The following is a 14474-nucleotide window of genomic DNA, read 5'->3' as shown; positions in this document are numbered from 1 at the left end:
ACAATGTGTCAGGCTCCCAGAGAATCCTAAAATATGAGCCCCACTTAATAAGAATCATATACTGAAGTGTTGTGATATGTAGTCATGTAAAAAAAAGTTAGGACACCCTATTGAATTCCATGGTTTTCTGTATCAGGACATAATAAAAAAATTATCTGGTCCTTGGCAGGTCTTAAAATTTGGAAAATAAAACCTCAGATGAACAAAAACACATGACATATTGCACTGTGTCATTATTTATTTAACAAAAATAAAGCCAAAATGAAAAAGCCATATGTGAGAAAGTTAGGACACCCTTACTGTTAACATAGGAATTAAGAGGGTAAGTAACAGTCAGGCAATGCTAATCAAATGCCTTTGATTAACTGATCATCAGCAAGTCTGAGCACCTTTATAAAAGCAGAAGTTTTGGCAGTTTGCTGGTCTGGAGCCTTTAGGTATGTGTTACCACAATGCCAAGGAAGTAAGACATCAGCAATGATCTTAGAGAAGCAATCATTGTTGCCATCAATCTGGGAAGAGTACTATGGCCATATCCAAACAATTTGAAGTCCATCATTCTACAGTGAGGAAGTTTATTCACAAGTGGAAGATGTTCAAAACAGACAACAATCCTCCCAGGAGTGGACGTCCCAACAAATTCACCCCAATATCAGACTGTGTAACACTCAGAGAAATGGCAGACAACTCAAGAACTTCACCGCAGACTCTACAGGCCTCAATTAACATGTTAAATGACAAAGTTCAAGACAGTACAATTAGAAAAATATGGGGAAATAATGGTATGTTTGGAAGGCTTGGCAGAAGAAAGCCTCTTCTACCTAAAAAAAACATGGCAGCATGGTTTAGGTTTGCAAAGTTGCATCTGAACAAACCATAAGACTTCTAGAACAATGTCCTTTGAACAGACGGGACCAAAGTGGAGATGTTTGCTCATAATGCACAGTGGCACATTTAGTGAAAACCTAAAGAGCATATCAGCACAAACACCTCATACCAAAAGTCACACAAGCTTGTGGAGGGCTGATGATTTTGGGCTTGTTTTGTAGCCACAGGACCTGGGCACCTCACAGTCATTGAGTCGACCATTTGGTCCTCTGTGTACCAAAGTATTATAGAGTCAAATGTGAGGACATCTGTATGACAGCTAAAGTTGGGCCAAAATTGGGTGATGCAACAGGACAGTGATCCCAAGCACACCAGCAAATCTACAACAGAACGGCTGAAAATAAAGTAATTGAGGGGTTGCGATATCCCAGTCAAAGTCCAGACCTCATCCTGACCCAAATCATGTGGTGAGAGCTGTGGATAAGCAAATGCCCTCAAACCTCAATAAACTAGAGCAAAGTTGAAAAGAAGAGTGGGCCAAAATTCCTCCAGAATGATGTGAGAGACTGATAAATTCATACAGAAAATGATTACTTCAAGTTATTGCTGCTAAAAGTGGATTGACAGGCAAATTAATCATAGGGTGTCCTAACTTTGTCACACATGGCTTTTCCATGTTGGCTTTATTTTTGTTAAATAAATAATGACATGGTGTAATATGTCATGTGATGTTGTTCATCTGAGGTTTTATTTTCAAAATTTTAAGACCTGCCAAGGACCAGGCCATTTTCTATTATGTCCTGATACAGAAAACCATGGAATTCAATAGGGTGTCCTAACTTTTTCACATGACTGTACATGAAGACTGATGTGGTTTGGAATTGGTAAAATTTGCTTGAAAAAAAAATCAGAATATCAACTTGCATAATAATTACGCACCCACTGTAATGATTCAGTTCAATTATTCTGTAAAGCAGCTCTCTAAAGACAATTGTAATCAGTGTTGATTCAGTTCAGTTCATTAACTGTATGAAATACATACATTATGAAATTATTTAATTTAATCTGTGTAGCAGTTCTGGAGAAAATAGTTCAGTTCAGTTCTCATATAGTGTCAGTGCAGTCAGATCAATAATAAAGTTGAATATTAAGTGTCCCCAACTAAATCCAGAGGCGACAGCGGCAAGAACCCAGTGACAGAATGGAGAAAAAAACCTCGGGAGAAACCAGGCTCAGTCGCTCAGTTCTCCTCCGGCCAATAAACAAACACAGTGTGATTAAGATTCAGGCCATATCACAGATCAGATGGGGTTCAATATCATTCAGAATATTTCATCCAGTTCCTTCTGCTTGAAGATAGGATTCTATACCGGCGTATGGAGCTGGCCATGGGGTCTGTGCGGAGGTCTCGTCTAGTTCTCGTGATCTTTGCTGAGGATCTGTGCCGATGGCTGTCGTGTCGAAAAGGCCTTCACAGGGGATTTAACAAAGAGTGGTAAATAACCAGTTTGAAATGACTCTGCCTACATTTCCTTCAAAACACTAACCAGTTTGTTTTTAAATAGCCTTTATACTGTATGTCAGTTGGCAATCCATCAGGACATTGTCTAAATAATTTTGACCTTCTAACGTGTGGAAGCTGAAGATCATTAAGAAACTGAGAGTGGTCTTTAATGAAATCAGATTATTCAGAATTATATAAAGCTTTATAAAAAAAAAATCTATAAAAGGTAATATTTTATTTCATTGTTTATAGTCTGAATACTTCTTTAGAAAAACACACTTCTATGAAAGAGGCTTGTGAGCAATATAATCCATCTGATTGGAGTCTGCTAAATATTTAACAAAGTGAAAGTCGTGACATGTTATCAAGTATGGTAACCCATACTCGAAATTTGTGCTCTGCATTTAACCCATCCATGTACACACACACACACACACACACACACCCACCCACCCCCCCGGAGCAGTGGGCAGCCATTGCTCCAGCACACAGGAAGCAATTGGGGGTTTGGTGCCTTGCTCAAGGACACCTCAGTTGTGATATTGAAGATGGATGAGAGCGCTGTTCATCCCCACCTTCAATTCCTGGAAGTGAGAGAATCGAAAAATAAATAAATAAATAAAGAGAATCGAATCGGCGACCTTCGGGCTACGAGCCTGTCTCTCTAACCATCAGGCCACGACTACCCAAACTTAATGTCTGGTGGTAAAGCAGACTCCAAACACTGTTTTATTGTTTTAATCATATCTTATGGCCTTCCAAGGAGCTTTATCTAAACTTTCTGCCATGTGGCATTCAAAAGCCCTATTCAAATGGTACCTGCTTTGCATTTGTACTTTGAATGGCAGGTCAGTGATAAAACTCATGCATTTGGATGGCGATTTATTGACAGTGGACAAATGAGTTCTGTGTGTGGCAACGAATGAAAAACCTCTGTCACCTTTTAGTATTAAACAAGACTGTAGGAGAAGAGTGCTTTAATGGATGATCTTAAGGGTCTGCTTGATGAATAATGCAGGACAAGACGTTTAATATATAATGGGGCTCGGTCATTAAAGGCAAAATTTTTTTTATCAAATCTTTTATTTATTTATTATTTATTTTTTAATTGTAAACAAAGAACGCTCCGTTTACTAATGTAACCTCAGTTCCCTGAGATAAGGGAACGAGCGTTACGTCGCTGACGCTTATGGGGAAACTCCTGTTTACTCCGATACTGAAACCTAATTTGATCACATTTATGACACAAACCAATGGCGCTCACTCCCGCCAGAAGGGGTGGAGCCGACAACTATATAAGTCGGCTTGGAGCGCCATTCATCAGAATCTTCGAATGAAGCGAAAATGAAGCGCACGGCAAGCTACGCAACGCTCGCTCCCTTATCTCAGGGAACTGAGGTTACGTTAGTAACCGGAGCATTCCCTTTCGAACGGTCACCCCTGTTGCGTTAAGTATGAATGCGATCCGGACATCATCCGCCATGTTGACGTTCCCTTACGAAAAAGAAGTTTATTCAAGTGTGCTATTAGTATACTTCTTTTAAACTAAAAATAGGAAAGTATACTTTTAGTCTACTTTTTATGTACTTCTCAGAAATGGGCTTTATGTATTTCTCAGAAATACACTTAAAATAACATTTAAGTAACTTGACTTACTTAGAAAAAATAAAAATATATTTGAGCTATACTTGTGCTCCTAGAATCCCTGTTTTCATTGTTATACTGTAGGGGGCGCTATGTACACATCTTCTGTACAGACTTTCCAAAAAAAAACCACAAGTGAAGAAGAAACCAAAACAACAGATGCTTCCACATGTAATCTAACAAGATCATCTGACATAAAACAGTATTAAAACTGTGTAACGTTATGGAATAATTTGTTTACAAGCAGATACTTCTTTCTTTTGATGTTTTGTATGTTCAGATATTCATATAACAAAGTATATACAAGTTAATACCTAACAGGGACATAGTAGTATACTTAAAGTATGACATAAAGTTCATTTAAAAAAATTTACGAGTGTACTTTCAGTATAAATCTACTAAACTAGTAGTTTACTGAGACTATACTTCAAAGTGTACTAAAAATGCTACTACAAGTATTTAATTAGTAAACTATCAGTATAAGATAAGTTCACTTTTAGTATAATTGTAGTACAAGCTAAAAACATTTATGTAAACTAGTTGTGTACTCAAAGTTTACTACTGTTATACTTAAAGTATACATTTATATACTAGACAGTGGGCCAATTTAGTCCCAAGGTGTATTGAAATAGTACACTTGCAAGTACACTGATATTTGTATACTTACTACATAAAGTATACTTAAAAATATACTTTAACTTTACTTAAGTATACTTAATAAGATAAGCTTGAAGTATACTACTTTTTGGTAAGGGTTATCAAGTGACTTACAGCGTAATAACAAGCGCAGCAGTTTAAAAGATGTGAACGAGAGATTATTTTGGATTTAATTTTCTAATGTTATTAATTGCAATGTGTTCCCAGGTTTCTCGCTGTTTTTTTAAGGATGCACTGTTTAAAATTTAATTTTCACCACATCAAATTCACTCATCAACAACGGTTCTACTGTTCAGCCAAAATATTTCATCCTCTAAGAAACTTAAAGCTGTTAACAGTTAATATTTTTAATATGTTAAAGCTTTCATGTTTGTATTTTCTATATACAAATGTATAAATGGTGCTTTGCTTTTATTGTAATTTCTCTGTATGCAATTTTGACAATTCTGTATATTTTTGATTCCTTAAAAAAAAAGAGTGACAGGGGCACTAACATCAGTAACTCGACAACCCTACCTGTACGGTTTTCCTCAGTGTTTGTAATGTCTGTACAGAGGAGATGTCGGGCAGCTATAGCTGATCTTATACTCAAGAAATGTAAGTATTACTAAAAAATTTGGATTACCACAGAATGAACTGCAAAGCTAGGCCACCCCAACACTTAAACATAATAATAATAATAATAATAATAATAAATGATGACCAATACTTAATTATATTACTTTTTTTTTTTTATGAAAATAGTATATTTTAGTAGAAGCAAAATGTAATTTAATTGTATTGTCATATGACATAACTATGCATGAATACATGAAAACATGAATAAATTAGTAAAAAACTGAATAAAAGCAACCATCAAAATAAATCAATAAGTTCGACAATAACACATGAAACAAAGCTTTATTCAAATGTATTGTTTGAAAACCAAGCTATAAAATGAGCTAACTATCAGATATTTATAGGCGGTGAACCCCACATCTACGGCCATCTCAACGCAGCAGTGGCAATTCAGCGACTGACCACCGTGTCCACCTTCATTTGTCTTTGCCGTCCATCAAAGTTCCTATTTTTCCACAAATGCCACTGTCACCTTGCCTTGCAGGCCCTGCTCCACCACAAAAGCTCTGCAGCAAATGCACAGAAATCAAGAATCAAGTGCTGTGATAACTCTATTTGAAATTACAATAATTAAAATAAACTACAACTTAAGATTTAAGTAGATTTCTTTTTCATTTCTGTAGTATACTTATACTCACTCAAAGCCTTTGATGGCAGCATTCCTTCATCAGTCACTCTGCACCGGATAAACACACGTGTCTCATCCGTCCCTGTAACATCCAGACGTGATTCAAGTCACCTCTGTGATTTATGTGTTCAATACTACATTTACATGTTACATGGTAGTTGCTGATGTGTTAACTCGCTTTTTATCCAACACAAATGTTAACAGCACACACACATCACTCAGATGTCTATTTCATGTTGTGATGTCCTCATCTGCAATACTTAAAAGATTTTCCTGTCATATATTAAACAGACATTTAATAAGTGCCTTTAAGATGTATATGGCTCAGAATGTATGTAAATCCACTTTGGAGACATATGTGTGTTTACTGGAGCTCCCCTGTTAGCTATATATCGTTGCTCCTTATTTGATAGACCTGACAATTATTTTGGTATAATCATATCAATATTGAAGAGCATTAAAAAGTAGCATTAAAAAGTTTATTTTAACTAATATATCAAAAAAGAGGCACATCCCAAAGAGGCACAAAATCACTTTCACAGACTTTTACATTAACTGTTCCCTCCTGGTGGAATGACCTGCCCAACTTAATCCTTAACCAGTCCTTAACCATCTTCAAGAAACGACTAAAAACACATCTCTTTGACAGATCTGTTCTGACCCTCTAACTCTAGCACTTTCTATTCTATTTTAATTCTTCTTTATCCATTTATCTTCTTTTTTATATAAAAAAAAACACTAGCTTTCTACTTTTTCTATTCTATCTACGTGTTTTTCTGTGTGTGTGTGTGTGTGTGTGTGTATATATATATATATATAAAAAATAAAAAAAAACCTTGCTACGTGTACTGCGTTAGGTTAACCGAGACTTGTCATTTGCACTTACATATTGTTGCTCTTTTGTTGATTTTGATTGCTTCTATTGTACTCATTTGTAAGTCGCTTTGGATAAAAGCGTCTGCTAAATGACTAAATGTAAATGTAATAGACAAATTTTCTACCATACACCTGAAAAAAATTAGCAGCTAGCTAACAGATCGTTATCGTCGTGATCGTTTCACCTCTTTTATTATTATTAAGGTTACAGGCTAAGTCAAACTTATGATCTCATTTCTGAGGTGTTCTGAGTAAATTATTTATTATTGTTATACACAGATTCAGATAGTGACCTCTTGTGAGTTCGGCCAATCAGTTGTTTTAACCATTCATAAAAATGAATCTGTTCAAATGAGCCGAGTCGGGAATTGGGCATTAGCAGATGTTGGCGTGTTGTGTGCTAATCCCGGTTGTTAGGACATTGCAAAAGATTTGTGTCAACACAGAAAACACTTTATCACTGCAAAGGATTTTATTTCTTTTATTGAAGGTGTGTTTTATGTTAGTAGCATGTGAGGGACGCTTGTCAGAGAAGATAAGGATTTTTTTAGCACAATTCACACCACTGGTGATTCAAGTAAACTAAGATCTCTGAATGTGCCACATGAAACATGGATTCGGTCTTCTGACTTTTTACTGTCATGTCAGTTGATTTTGAGGGAGGGAGAGGAACCACAGTAGGTGTGTTCGACTTCAAGCAGCGCTGCGCAGACCGATCGGTTTATGACATCAAAGTGCTACAAGAGCAGTTTGAAAGCAGGTGGAGCAGTCGGCAATCTAATCGGTCTCGCAGTACTTTGATGTCATATGTCTGCGCAGCGCCACTTGAAGTCGAACACACCTACTCCCTCAGTTAACATGCGCACTATCACAAGCACAGCAATCCTTTACATGACTCAGAAATCACATTAACTGATCAAAAAAGGCTTTTGCGTAAGTCTTTTCTTTCACGTGAGTAATTTTTCTCTCCCGTTTTTTTTTAGACAGTCCTGTATTTCAGTTCTATTTTAATCAAAGTCCCGTTGAAGGGTCAATTGAGCAGCCAAGATTGGGCAAAGTTCAGAAATAACTGGGGAAATAATGAAATGCCTGCAGTTAATGCCATGTGCTGCACTTTTCACACATGTCTCTTTAAATAAATATTTAATGATATAATAATGAAGTTTTCACCCCCAGCTCTTAATGCATGGTTTTTCCTTCTGGAGCATCAGCGAGCGTTTGAACCTTCTGTAATAGTTGCATATGAGTCCCTCAGTTGTCCTCAGTGTGAAAAGATGGATCTCAAAATCACACAGTCCTTGTTGGAAAGGGTTCAAATACACAAAATGCTGCAAAACCAAAGAATTTGTGGGAGCTGAAGGATTATTCTGAAGAACAGCAGGCAGTTTAACTGTTCAGGACAAACAAGGGACTCATGAACAACTATCACTAAACAAACAAAGAAACAAAATAGTTGTAGATCATTCAGGGAACAACATAGTATTTAGAATCAAGTGTATGTAAACTTTTGAACAGGGTCATTTTTATAAATTCAATTATTATTATTTATTTCTCTTGTGGACTATATGTAAACCTCTTTTAAGTGAAATATCTTATTCAGATCAGTACTAAATAAACAACATGCATTTTGTATTATCCCTCTTATTTTGGTAAAATAATTAATATTTTGCAGATTCTGCAAGGTGTATGTAAACTTTTGACTTCAACTTTATTTGTATTTTAACAAAAATATTCTTGGTAGACATAAAATAACTTCTAAATACCTTTAAATTTACAGAGATTGGTTGAAGTTGAGAGATTGAGAGTGAGATTTTTTCTGGGGGAAAAAAAGGATTAATCCTGTAAATATACAAACTTTAAAAAAAAAAATGAGCTTACTGCATTTTTTAAATCATTTCTTAGTTATTGTACATGGAAAAACTTTACTTTAAAAGTAAATTACTGTAGATGGACAGAGCAGTTTTATAAAATAACTCATTAAAACCTTAAATTTATGGTGATTAACCTGAAAGTTGGTTGTTTGGTTGTTTTTCTACGTAATTTGACGTAATTTATCAATTTTTTTCCCATAATTTAAAAAACAAATTATCAACAGTAATATACTGTAAGTTAATGAATTTTGATCGTAAAGTCTATTCTGTATTTTTACAGTTTTTGCTTGTAATTTTGTGAAATGGTTGTTTTCTGTAATTTAACGGAATCCATCTGGACACTCTGCTGCCAGTCTTTTTACAAGTTTTTTTTTGTTTGTTTTTTTACAGTGTAGTATAAAACTAATATGGTACATGCAATGATATAGTACAAATTGAATAAAGCATAAAACTAATATGGGTACATGCGACAATATTGTACAAACTGAATAAAGCTTAAAACTTACATAGTACATGCACAATTCAATTATATATACTGTACATTTAAAAATTTATCCTTATCATACAATTGTATGTTTATATGTCACATTTACACATAACCCAGTAGAATTGGTAAAGATTGTGTAATAGAATAATAAAATCACTTATTGCTCTAGAGTACATCCGGTTCATCATCACTTCAGTGAAGATTTTGCTCATCATCATTTGAATGATGATTTTACTTATCATCACTTGATTTGCAAAGTTCTTTGACAACTTCTAGTAGTGTAAACGGTGTTCTTTTTTTCAGCTGAGACACTTTAGTTGCTATGATCCATGACAGTAACATATTACTAGTATGTCATTTTGAAGAATATTAATGAATATTAAAATCCGGTAACCAGCAATGTTAACTTCTCCATTGTTGTTCAGTCATTGTACAAGTAGGATGGTTGGTCGGTGTAGTATTTAACCCGCCCCCTGCTCCAGTGATTGGACAGCTGGGTAAAAAAAGGACAGTGACGTGCACTGCGTTTTACCTAAAGTTGAAAAAAAAAAAGTTTACGTCAGAACGGCTTTTCAAATAACTTACACAAAAATGTGTTCTGCTCGTGTTTCATGAATGAGGACCATTTATTCTGACATGTTTTCCTGGCGTAGGGCTGTAAAGGTTTAATGTAATGAAGTCGTAGGGCGTAGCTTGTAGCGACTGAAAGATTTTACTTTTTTTTAATTAATAATGTTTTCAACTGAAAAGTAAATATTAGGGCTGCCCTCGGCTAAGGATTTTTCTGGTCGACTAGTAGTCGTTCATTTGAAGCATTAGTTGACTAATCACATGTATTTATTTTATTATTACGTATTAATTTATTAATAAACCATTTAAATCATTATAATGAGCCTTTAATTGCCTACATAGCCTAATAAGCACTCAAGTACACGCATAAAGCTTGCCACAGCACACCGGCAGAAGTAATGATTATGAATGTGTCAGTGAAACTTCATTAACATTTGAATGATTTGATAAACTAGTGCTTTCTTTGTTTTCGGTTTAAGAGATGAAGCCGACACTGAATCGTCATCTCCGCAGTAGTGGATGCGCCTGCATGTTTTTTACGGATTACATAATCTGAGAATAATTGTTTCCCATTTGAATTGGTTCATTTGAAAGTAGACATTTCACTCTCTATAGATATATTTTTAATGTCTGTAAGGCAAAGATATACACGGAGTTTCACGCTCAAGTTCACAGAAACCGAGACGGCAGAAAGCGCATCATGTTTGCTTTCATTATTTTACAAAAGCGCGGTATTGTGAGTGCACACAAATAAATGTAGAGTCTTTACAGATTTGAAAGATGTATTACTCTTATATGTATGACCAAAAATGAGGGAGTATTTTAGGAGTAAGTGAGCACGCTACTCTTCACACTCCACACAGACACTTGAACAGCGCACACTTTTCTAGGTTAACATTAGATTGAGCGGCCATGTAAAGTTGCTAATACTTACATATTTCAGATGATAAGCCATATTTGAGGTCGATGAATGATAGGCGAGCGATGAATGATAGCGTTTGGATGTCCTGCACGATGTATTGTATTACCATAGACTAGCCGTTAACGATCTGTTAGTTTAGCCTGTTTTGGTCGACTAACGATTAGTCGACTATTAGGGGGCAGCCCTAGTAAATATGCATAGAATGTAGTTATTTGAATAAATTTTAAATCGTTATTTTGAAAATAAATGAATACATCAAATTAAACTTACTAATGCCTTCCATCTCATTTGCGTAAAAAGTTGTGGCATGACGAATCTGCATTTCGGCAGATAATAGCCTATAGTATATACTGGTTGCCCGCTGCATGGCATGAATGGATATTCAGCGTTTTTTACAACATACAACAACTACAGAAGAAACTGGACCTAACCAAAATAAAGTAAGATGAAGATGAAGATGCTGATGCTGATGGCATGACTGATAACTCCGGACCCAGACAGTCTCACAAAGGTGATCCGCAGGATGCCCCGTTGTAGTGGCTACATTTATGCCATGAAGAGGACTATTTACATCCAAATGTTATTTGATTTACACTAAACAAAACCTAGACAAAGATTTAATAATTTGAACTGCTTAATCTGCCATTTTCAGTAAGATTTACTAAACAGGCTATGAAGCATTGGTGTGCCTGATATTGTGCATTGTCTAACAGATACCTGTTTTAAAGCAGTGGGTGAGAAAAAATAAAAGCCTACTTTGATATTCTGTTGACGAACATGTTTATAGTGTATTTTTTTCAAAGTGTTTATTGCTAGCGCAACAAAAATAGACAGCACAAGTAAGTCACGTGTGATGTATCTGGTTGCCATGACAACCGTACACACTTTTGGCTGCTCTGTGTAACCATCGTAAAAATACGGAGTGTGAATTTGTAAGTTTACTATAGAAAACCTAAAATGTATTTTAAAGTGTGACTGATTCCATAGATGCTCAATCAAATTGAGATCTGGGGAATTTGGTGCCCAAGGCAACACCTTGAACACTTTGTCATGTTTCTCAAACTATTACTGAACAGTTTTTGCAGTGTGTCAGGGTGCATTATTCTGCTGAAAGAGGCCGCTGCCATCAGGGAACACCACTGCCATGAAGGGTGTATGTGGTCTGCAACAATCTTTAGGTAGGAGGTACATGTCAAAGTAACATCCACATCAATCCCAGGACCCAATGCATCAGTGAGCCTTGGGTGCCTGTGACTCTGATGTTGGTTCACCTGTTGCCCTTCCTTGCACCACTTTCAGTAGGTACTAACCACTGCATACTAGGACACCCCACAAGATTTGCCATTTTGTAGATGTTTTGTACTTATTTACTTTTAAATAATCAAATGTAGATTGGTACTGTATTGTGATGTTAATACGTAAAAATAGTGCTATAATTCGGGGTTTTGCATCAGATGATCAACTATAGTCTTTAAGCTCTTACAAGCATAGATTAAAAAAATTATCGCTTTCATCCACTAAGATCACCTGTAAATTTAATATCCAGCTTTTTCTCAAATGAAAAATGTTGTCCCTTCATAGTGTAGCGGGTTTACTTCTGCATTGTGTTTGGTCAGAAATGAATATGTCCCACACAATGATGAGGCTGCTGTGTGATTTATTTACAATATCAGGTTCTGTATCAAAACACAACATTATTATTATCAGACACCTCTAAAAAAATTGACAAACAAACATTTAACATTGAAAGCCTGTAAATAAGTAATTAACAGTGTTTAAGGAGCTGATGAAAATATACCTCTAATCACCATGAGATCCAGTGAAAGAGAGTGAACCCGGATATTATTTCAGCTTTACCCCTCACATTCACACGACATAATTCCATGCTCTTTCCTGACATTTTATACAGATTAACCAATTTATAAGAAACAAAACAATAGCAAAGAAATGCAAATGACAAGTAGGCTGCTGATAAGTAGGCCAGGGAGTATCTTCCGTACTTTCACAGGGACAAGATGGAGGGATCACAGGGACATGTGGACACAACACTGGAGTTAAAAAGGGAATCACAGGAGACTAAGACTGTCACAGGCTCACCAGGCTCTCCCAGCACCACCACTCATTAGCCGCGTTTCCACTGTTGGGCCAAAAGCGGGCGTGCCAGGGCCAGTCGCGTTTCCACTGTCATTTCCGGGGCTTGATCGTGCCTCGTCAGTGCTTCCTCAGGGCCAACGGCCCGGGTTTTTTGGCCAGACTACTGTCACTCATCAACTCAGCTCATCAACCACCACATAAAAGCACACACCTCTCTTCACTCCTCAACTGGCCTTGAACAAGGACACAGACTCAAATCTTTCATACTCACCTGAACCTTGGTTCCTGTGTTGCATCTCATTCTTTCTTCGGCATCTCCTATATCTCCTTCCTGTGCTTTCCAAGATTACTCCAGGGATCTCCACATTACTAACTTGTTATCCTTCTACGTATCTTCATTGTGAACCTGAAGTAAAACCAATATATAACCCATATACTTTTAAGTATATCGGAGTACTTGTTGTATGTACGTCACTATGGTTTATACTTGTACCTGCTTCATCTGGTTCTACAGCTTTCTCTGAGGGGCCTGTAATCGCTACAGAACGTTAAGAACAGCCCGCTCTCACTGCTGCTGTCACTAAGCAGACCACTCTTCCTGTCTCTGCCATAAAGGCCTCCACAGAGCCGCCTGATTTCACCGCTGCTGCCATAGTCAGGAAGGCCAACTTCACCTTTCACCTCATGACTGTTCTGCATGCCTGGGCTGCTTCAGAGTCTGCACCAGTCCGGGAGACCTTAGAGTCCACTCCAGAGCCCGATCCAGTCCGGGAGGCCTCAGAGTCCACTCCGGCCCGGGAGCCCACTTCAGAGTCCAATATGACCCTAGAGCCTCTCAAGTCTGCTTCAGCATGTTGTTTGTCATTTTGTGTTTTGATGGTGTGTGTCGGTCTTGTGTTTGGTGTTCCTTGTTGGGAAAGCCAGGGGGCATCCTCGTTGGGGTGGTAGTGTCAGGGTTCTTTCACTTTGGTCTGGTTTATTCTTGGTTATGTGACAGAGCCCTGACACTCGTGTATCTTCTTTTCTTTGTGTGAGCATGCGGTTCGAGTTTACTCAGGCCATGCGCTCTCTCGTCCATATGTTGTTTTCATTGTGAGCATTCGTTCACATGTGTTGAGTGTTTGTTTCCTCACTGTGCGCTCTTGTCTTTTGTCCCATGCTCCTATGTCCAGGGGCGCCGCTATGGTTTCCAGGCCCCCTGAACATCATTGACCCCCCAACCCCTTCAGTTGCTCCACCTGTTCTCCCTCATTTTAAGTCAATTCTGCAAGACAGACTTTTCAGGATATGGGGTGGAATAAAAATGAGCTCCTAATGCTAAATTCAGACTACAGGATTTTAAGCCCGATTTAAGCCGATTTGCAAGTTAACGAGCTCGCCGACATGTGAAGCTCGTTATCGCTGTGATCGGGGGAAAATCAGCGGGTGATTGGCGCTCGGCAATCTTTATGTGTGAACTACACAACGACGCATCAAAGAGGCTCACTGACACGTCGCCGATGGCAAACAAATATCTAGCATGCCAAATATCTGGACCGGTCGGCCGACTCGACATCACCTCGTGTCAGGTGTTGTGACAAGCTACAACCAATGAGAGAGCAAGGCATGGGTTGAGGTCACCGGAAGAAAAACAACAGCAGCAACATGGCTTAAATAAAAGTTTGGACACAATAAATGTAGCAAAATGTTTCATCCAGCAAATAGCTTGCAGCGCTAATTTCTTCCTGACATCCATTTTCAAATAAACAACTCCTATTTCACGTGTTGTTTCGCGT

The sequence above is a fragment of the Sinocyclocheilus rhinocerous genome, unplaced genomic scaffold (genome assembly GCF_001515625.1).
Source record: "Sinocyclocheilus rhinocerous isolate Xijiao unplaced genomic scaffold, SAMN03320098_v1.1 scaffold2696, whole genome shotgun sequence".
NCBI classification, from domain to species: Eukaryota; Metazoa; Chordata; class Actinopteri; order Cypriniformes; family Cyprinidae; genus Sinocyclocheilus; species Sinocyclocheilus rhinocerous.
The sequence above is the reverse complement of the archived record's forward strand: the minus strand, read 5'-3'. Positions refer to the sequence as shown.